Raw genomic sequence first — 7,355 nt, 5'->3', positions numbered from 1 at the left:
TCACGAATAAATGAAACGACACAAAATATAAAATGCCAGTTTTTTTTTATTATTTAGACAAAATAATACTTCATTATACTTTTCTAAATATTTTAATTAATAATAATTTTTCACTGAATTTTTCTACTCTCTTAATAAAATATTATCGAAATATTAATGAAATTATAATGAAATTTTAATGAAATTGGGTCAAAATTGTGAATGCTTTTCAAACATATTTCAGCAAAAGTTCATTATATTTTCAATGAATTATTTCCATCAGATACAAATATCTCAATTGAGATCTTACATGCGAAATTTTGCGGAAACCTCAACTGAGAATTCAATTGAAAATTTAATTGAGAATTCAATTGGGAATTCAATTGTGATCTCAATAGAAATTTTTCAGTAGGGTTATTATCTAGTATTTTTAATACTAAAAATAAGTAATTATCAATGATTCTTAGTATGATATTTCTATAAGGATTGTCTTCTTTCCGAAGCGATTTGGCCATGCCGTCGATGTTGATGCTTCGCCCTTATAGAAATATCATACTAAGAATCATTTATAATTACTTATTTTCAGTATTAAAAATACTGGATAATAAGTAATTATCAATAATTCTTCGTATGATATTTCTATAAGGGCGAAGCATCAACATCGACGGCATGGCCAAATCGCTTCGGAAAGAAGACAATCCTTATAGAAATATCATACTAAGAATCATTTATAATTACTTATTTTCAGTATTAAAAATACTGGATAATAAGTAATTATCAATAATTCTTCGTATGATATTTCTATAAGGGCGAAGCATCAACATCGACGGCATGGCCAAATCGCTTCGGAAAGAAGACAATCCTTATAGAAATATCATACTAAGAATCATTTATAATTACTTATTTTCAGTATTAAAAATACTGGATAATAAGTAATTATCAATAATTCTTCGTATGATATTTCTATAAGGGCGCCAGGTGAAAGCCACGATTTTTTGCGTTTGGAATTCTCGAAATATATCCACTTCTCATCGCTAGTAACAATTCGATGCAGGAAACTTTTTTTTTTCATACCGCAAAAGCAAAATTTCGGAAGTGGCTCTTCGATTTGTCATCTGTCTCTCAGTCAACTCATGCGGTACTCATTTTCCTTTTGAATTTTTGCCATGGCATATAAACGTTTGGAAATACCTTGGCGAGTCATGTTTAATGCCTCCGCAAGTTGATCTTATATTTGCGTATCATCTTCATCCAATAACGTTTGCAGATCGGCGTTCTCAATTGTTTTTGGTCTTCCGGAGCGCTCCTTGTCCTTATGCCCGTATTCATAGATGACTCTTATCTTAAGGATTGAAGAAGCCTTGTTGGAGGAAACCTTATTTGATCAAGGCTTCCTTGTTTCATGATGTGCACTTAAGATTTCCTTGCAGAAGGAACTTGTTTCCTAGGGATTTTTAATAATTTATGATTAAAACCTGCATTATGTCACCGTTTATTGAATAGTTTGGACAGAGTGCAAATAATTAGGTTATATTTATTTACATTATAGTATAGTAGACAGTATAGTAGACAATATAATAGACAATACAGTACAGTATAGTAGATAATTAGTATACTGGCATAAATGCAATTCCCTTATAGAAATATCTAAGAATCATTGATAATTACTTATTTTCAGTATTAAAAATACTGGATAATAAGTAATTATCAATGATTCTTAGTATGATATAAGGCTAGAAAAAGAATAAGAATGTTAAAAAAGGTAAGTAAGAAGTTAATATACAAAATTATAATAAATTTATATATATACAACACAAAGGGTCTCTGCTTTTAATATTTTCACGCGATTTGCTTTCAAATTATTCGTTATTAATAAACATTCTACTTTATTCGAATAAAGTAAAAACTTCTTACTTATCTTTTTTAACATCCTTAATCTTCTTCTACTGATTGCACGTTATATGTGAGAGGATAAACTTCTGATAAAAATACGTATGTATGAAATGTCAAGCTGTCAAAATGTCACTTCTAATTTGACATGCCCGCTTGCCGGATACCCTTATAGAAATATCATACTAAGAATCATTAATAATTACTTATTTTCAGTATTAAAAATACTGGATAATAAGTAATTATCAATGATTCTTAGTATGATATAAGGCTAGAAAAAGAATAAGAATGTTAAAAAAGGTAAGTAAGAAGTTAATATACAAAATTATAATAAATTTATATATATACAACACAAAGGGTCTCTGCTTTTAATATTTTCACGCGATTTGCTTTCAAATTATTCGTTATTAATAAACATTCTACTTTATTCGAATAAAGTAAAAACTTCTTACTTATCTTTTTTAACATCCTTAATCTTCTTCTACTGATTGCACGTTATATGTGAGAGGATAAACTTCTGATAAAAATACGTATGTATGAAATGTCAAGCTGTCAAAATGTCACTTCTAATTTGACATGCCCGCTTGCCGGATACCCTTATAGAAATATCATACTAAGAATCATTAATAATTACTTATTTTCAGTATTAAAAATACTGGATAATAAGTAATTATCAATGATTCTTAGTATGATATTTCTATAAGGGTAAATCAACAGTCCTGAAAAACGATCAGCTAGAAACGGACACAGCTGATCAAAACTTTTTAGTGACTATCGGTCTGGAAAATGGTATAGCATCAATGCAACTGAGTGTACACGCACCGGCGTTAATGCCGTCCGTACATCCGTGTAATTCACACACGATGACGCGTCATCCACACACTGCTGCCTGTAGGTGAGGCAGGAGCAGCACGGAGTGGCGGAGGAGCCTAGCTGTATACGATCGTCGGACGTTTGCAGAGGGAATAATGGTGGGAGTCGCGGCGATCTTCCATCCTTTATCGCAGATATAAGAGCGAAAGATATACTAGAATTATAAGACGTCGTGGACAGAAATGCCGTCCTAAAATACGTGTAACGTAACTAAAAAAACGCTCAACTCACACTGTCTCGTCTATACGTGAACAATATGCGGTGTTCCGACGACTGTTTCGCTCGCTCGAACATGCATGCATTCTTTCTTGTTAGCAAGGAAATCACTGTAATGTAAAAGGAGATCTTGGAGAAGGATTTTCAGGAGGTTTCTTAATAGCTGCTCTTGAAAAAAAAAAAATAAATATTAGATTATTACATTTATTTCAATATAGAATACTGCATCAATATAGAACACTACAACAGTACAGCGCTTGTATGGATTGTCGAAGTAGAATATTTTTAATTTTAGTGTTGCATGAACACACGAGATATAATTATTTCATATTTTATGCGTTCGAATATCGTTCCATCGTTATAAAATTTGGTAGTCCTGAAAAGGGCCAATTTTTGCGCCTGTTTCAATTATTGTTCCTTATTATTATGGATACAGAAATGCAACCCGTTTCTGCTATCATCGTCCGTTTTTTTCGTTGTCTGGGAAGAACTTCGGCTTCGACCCGATTTTCTCGCGAACTTGATTGATTCGATACTTAATCGATTCAATCAAGTTATCGACCGTGCCGGATATTAGACTGACTATTAACTATCGACCTCAATTTCTTTGGCACAAAAATCGGCTCTTTTCAGGCCGACCAAATTTTATAATGATGGAACAATACTCGAATGCATAAAATATGAAATAATTATATCTAGCGTGTTTATGCAACACTAAAATTAAAAATATTCTTCGACACTCCATACAAGCGTTGTATTGTTGCAATGTTCTATATTGATGCAGTATTCTATATTGAAATAAATGTAATAATCTAATATTTATTTTTTTTAAGAGCAGCTATTAAGAAACCTCCTGAAAATCCTTCCCTAAGATCTCCTTTTACATTACAGTGATTTCCTTGCTAATAAGAAAAAATACATGGATGTTCGAGCGAGCGAAACAGTCGTCGGAACACCGCATATTGTTCACGTATAGACGAGACAGTGTGAGTCGAGCGTTTTCTTAGTGTACGTCACACATATTTTAGGACGGCATTTCTGTCCACGACGTCTTATAATTCTATCTCTCTCGCTCTTACGTCTGCGATAGAGGATGAAAGATCGCCGCGACTCCCACCATTATTCCCTCTGCAAACGTCCGACGATCGTATACCGCTAGTCCCCTCCGCCACTGGGAGCGGTGCACTTGGACACGGTGCATTTGGACACAGCCAATCACAGCACCGTGTGATTAGAGATATTTATAGGGTCCCTTGGAACAGCGACTTGTGATTGGACTGTGTCCAATTGCCCCTTGTCCAACTGATATACACCCAAAAGAAATAACTCAAATAATGCTAAAAAATAATAACATTAAGAAACGTTTGTAGAATTACATACAATTAAAAACAAACTGTGCAAATAAATCTATCTTGTTTTGTCATCAACATACCTTAATAGCATAATTTATTTATGGACTTGCACCTGCACGAATCATGTAAAAACAATTCTTGCAAATAGATTAAAACAGTGTGACTTTTTACTTTAGGATAATATATTTGAAAAATATAATATATATTTTAATGATTATATAACTTTAATTAAGAATAAATAAAATTTTATTAGAAAACAACACCAGATGATTTTATAATCAATAATACAATTTTACAAAATTATCTCGTGTATTTGTCACGATATTGTTCTGCCTAACCTATTGCTTGCAGTCGTGAGACATTGGCTTGGTTTACGGGAGCGGTGCACTTGGACACGGTGCATTTGGACACAGCCAATCACAGCACCGTGTGATTAGAGACATTTGTAGGGTCCCTTGGAACAGCGACTTGTGATTGGACTGTGTCCAATTGCCCCTTGTCCAACTGATATACACCCAAAAGAAATAACTCAAATAATGCTAAAAAATAATAACATTAAGAAACGTTTGTAGAATTACATACAATTAAAAACAAACTGTGCAAATAAATCTATCTTGTTTTGTCATCAACATACCTTAATAGCATAATTTATTTATGGACTTGCACCTGCACGAATCATGTAAAAACAATTCTTGCAAATAGATTAAAACAGTGTGACTTTTTACTTTAGGATAATATATTTGAAAAATATAATATATATTTTAATGATTATATAACTTTAATTAAGAATAAATAAAATTTTATTAGAAAACAACACCAGATGATTTTATAATCAATAATACAATTTTACAAAATTATCTCGTGTATTTGTCACGATATTGTTCTGCCTAACCTATTGCTTGCAGTCGTGAGACATTGGCTTGGTTTACGGGAGCGGTGCACTTGGACACGGTGCATTTGGACACAGCCAATCACAGCACCGTGTGATTAGAGACATTTGTAGGGTCCCTTGGAACAGCGACTTGTGATTGGACTGTGTCCAATTGCCCCGTGTCCAACTGATATACACCCTTGGTTTACATCGTACACTTGATATGCGGACTAAATAATAACTTTCTATTAGATAATCTTAATATCGACGATATATATAAACAACGGTATATTAAGCTGGTATAATACTCATCAACAAAACGAATTGTAATGATATGATGCGTCGCCGTTGATATGCATTGGCCTGATTTACATCATGCACTTGATATGCGTACTAAATAGTAACTTTCTATTAGATAATCTTAATATCGACGATATATATAAACAACGGTATATTAAGCTGGTATAATACTCATCAACAAAACGAATTGTAATGATATGATGCGTCGCCGTTGATATGCATTGGCCTGATTTACATCATGCACTTGATATGCGTACTAAATAGTAACTTTCTATTAGATAATCTTAATATCGACGATATATATAAACAACGGTATATTAAGCTGGTATAATACTCATCAACAAAACGAATTGTAATGATATGATGCGTCGCCGTTGATATGCATTGGCCTGATTTACATCATGCACTTGATATGCGTACTAAATAGTAACTTTCTATTAGATAATCTTAATATTGACGATATATATAAACAACAGTATATTAAGCTGGTATAATACTCATCAACAAAACGAATTGTAATGATATGATGCGTCGCCGTTGATATGCATTGGCCTGATTTACATCATGCACTTGATATGCGTACTAAATAGTAACTTTCTATTAGATAATCTTAATATTGACGATATATATAAACAACAGTATATTAAGCTGGTATAATACTCATCAACAAAACGAATTGTAATGATATGATGCGTCGCCGTTGATATGCATTGGCCTGATTTACATCATGCACTTGATATGCGTACTAAATAGTAACTTTCTATTAGATAATCTTAATATTGACGATATATATAAACAACAGTATATTAAGCTGGTATAATACTCATCAACAAAACGAATTGTAATGATATGATGCGTCGCCGTTGATATGCATTGGCCTGATTTACATCATGCACTTGATATGCGTACTAAATAGTAACTTTCTATTAGATAATCTTAATATCGACAATGCATATCAACAACGATGCATTTTATTAATACGCTTTGTTGATGAGTATTATACCAGCTTAATATACTGTTGTTTATATATATCGTCAATATTAAGATTATCTAATAGAAAGTTACTATTTAGTACGCGTATCAAGTGCACGATGTAAACCAAGCCATTATCGATATTAAGATTATCTAATGGCCTGGTTTACATTACACTTGATACGCGTACTAAATAGTAACTTTCTATTAGATAATCTTAATATTGACAATGGCCGCGTTCAGTAGAACAAGTGATCAGTAAGCGCTCAGGGAGCTCTTGTATATGATTTGGCATATTCTTTTAGATCTCCAACTATACTCCAATTAGATGCAAAAGCTCACTGAGCGCTTACTGATCACTTGTTCTACTGAACGCGGCCAATGCATATCAACAGCGACGCATTTAATCAATACAATACGTTTTCTTGATGAGTATTATATCAGCTTAATATACCATTGATTATATATATTATCGATATTAAAATTATCTAATAGAAAGTTACTATTTAGTACGCGTATTAGGGTGCGTTCAGATTCCCTACCCGGATGCACTCTATTACTAAAAACACTATAGTATATGTTACATATACTATAGCACTTCTAGTATTAGAGTCCACCCGGGTAGGGAATCTGAACGTACCCTTCGAGATGCCCGATTCTTATAGCGTTTTTCATTGGCAGAATTGATGCGCACTGAGGCTTGTTCACAGTATGTTATTATATTGAAAGATTGTCTTAAATAAATTCTCAAATATTTTTAACCAGTAATATAATATGTATAACATCCGTACGAATCATTTTATTCGTTAAAATGTTTTTAAATATGTATTTAAGACACGATCTTAAATATAAGAATGTACTGTAAACAAGCCTTAATGCGCACTCAGTGCGCACTAGTGCAA

This window comes from Odontomachus brunneus, unplaced genomic scaffold, assembly GCF_010583005.1.
Source record: "Odontomachus brunneus isolate Ranch 3 - 2012 unplaced genomic scaffold, Obru_v1 Obru_scaffold_145, whole genome shotgun sequence".
NCBI classification, from domain to species: domain Eukaryota; kingdom Metazoa; phylum Arthropoda; class Insecta; order Hymenoptera; family Formicidae; genus Odontomachus; species Odontomachus brunneus.
Note: the sequence above shows the minus strand (reverse complement) of the source record.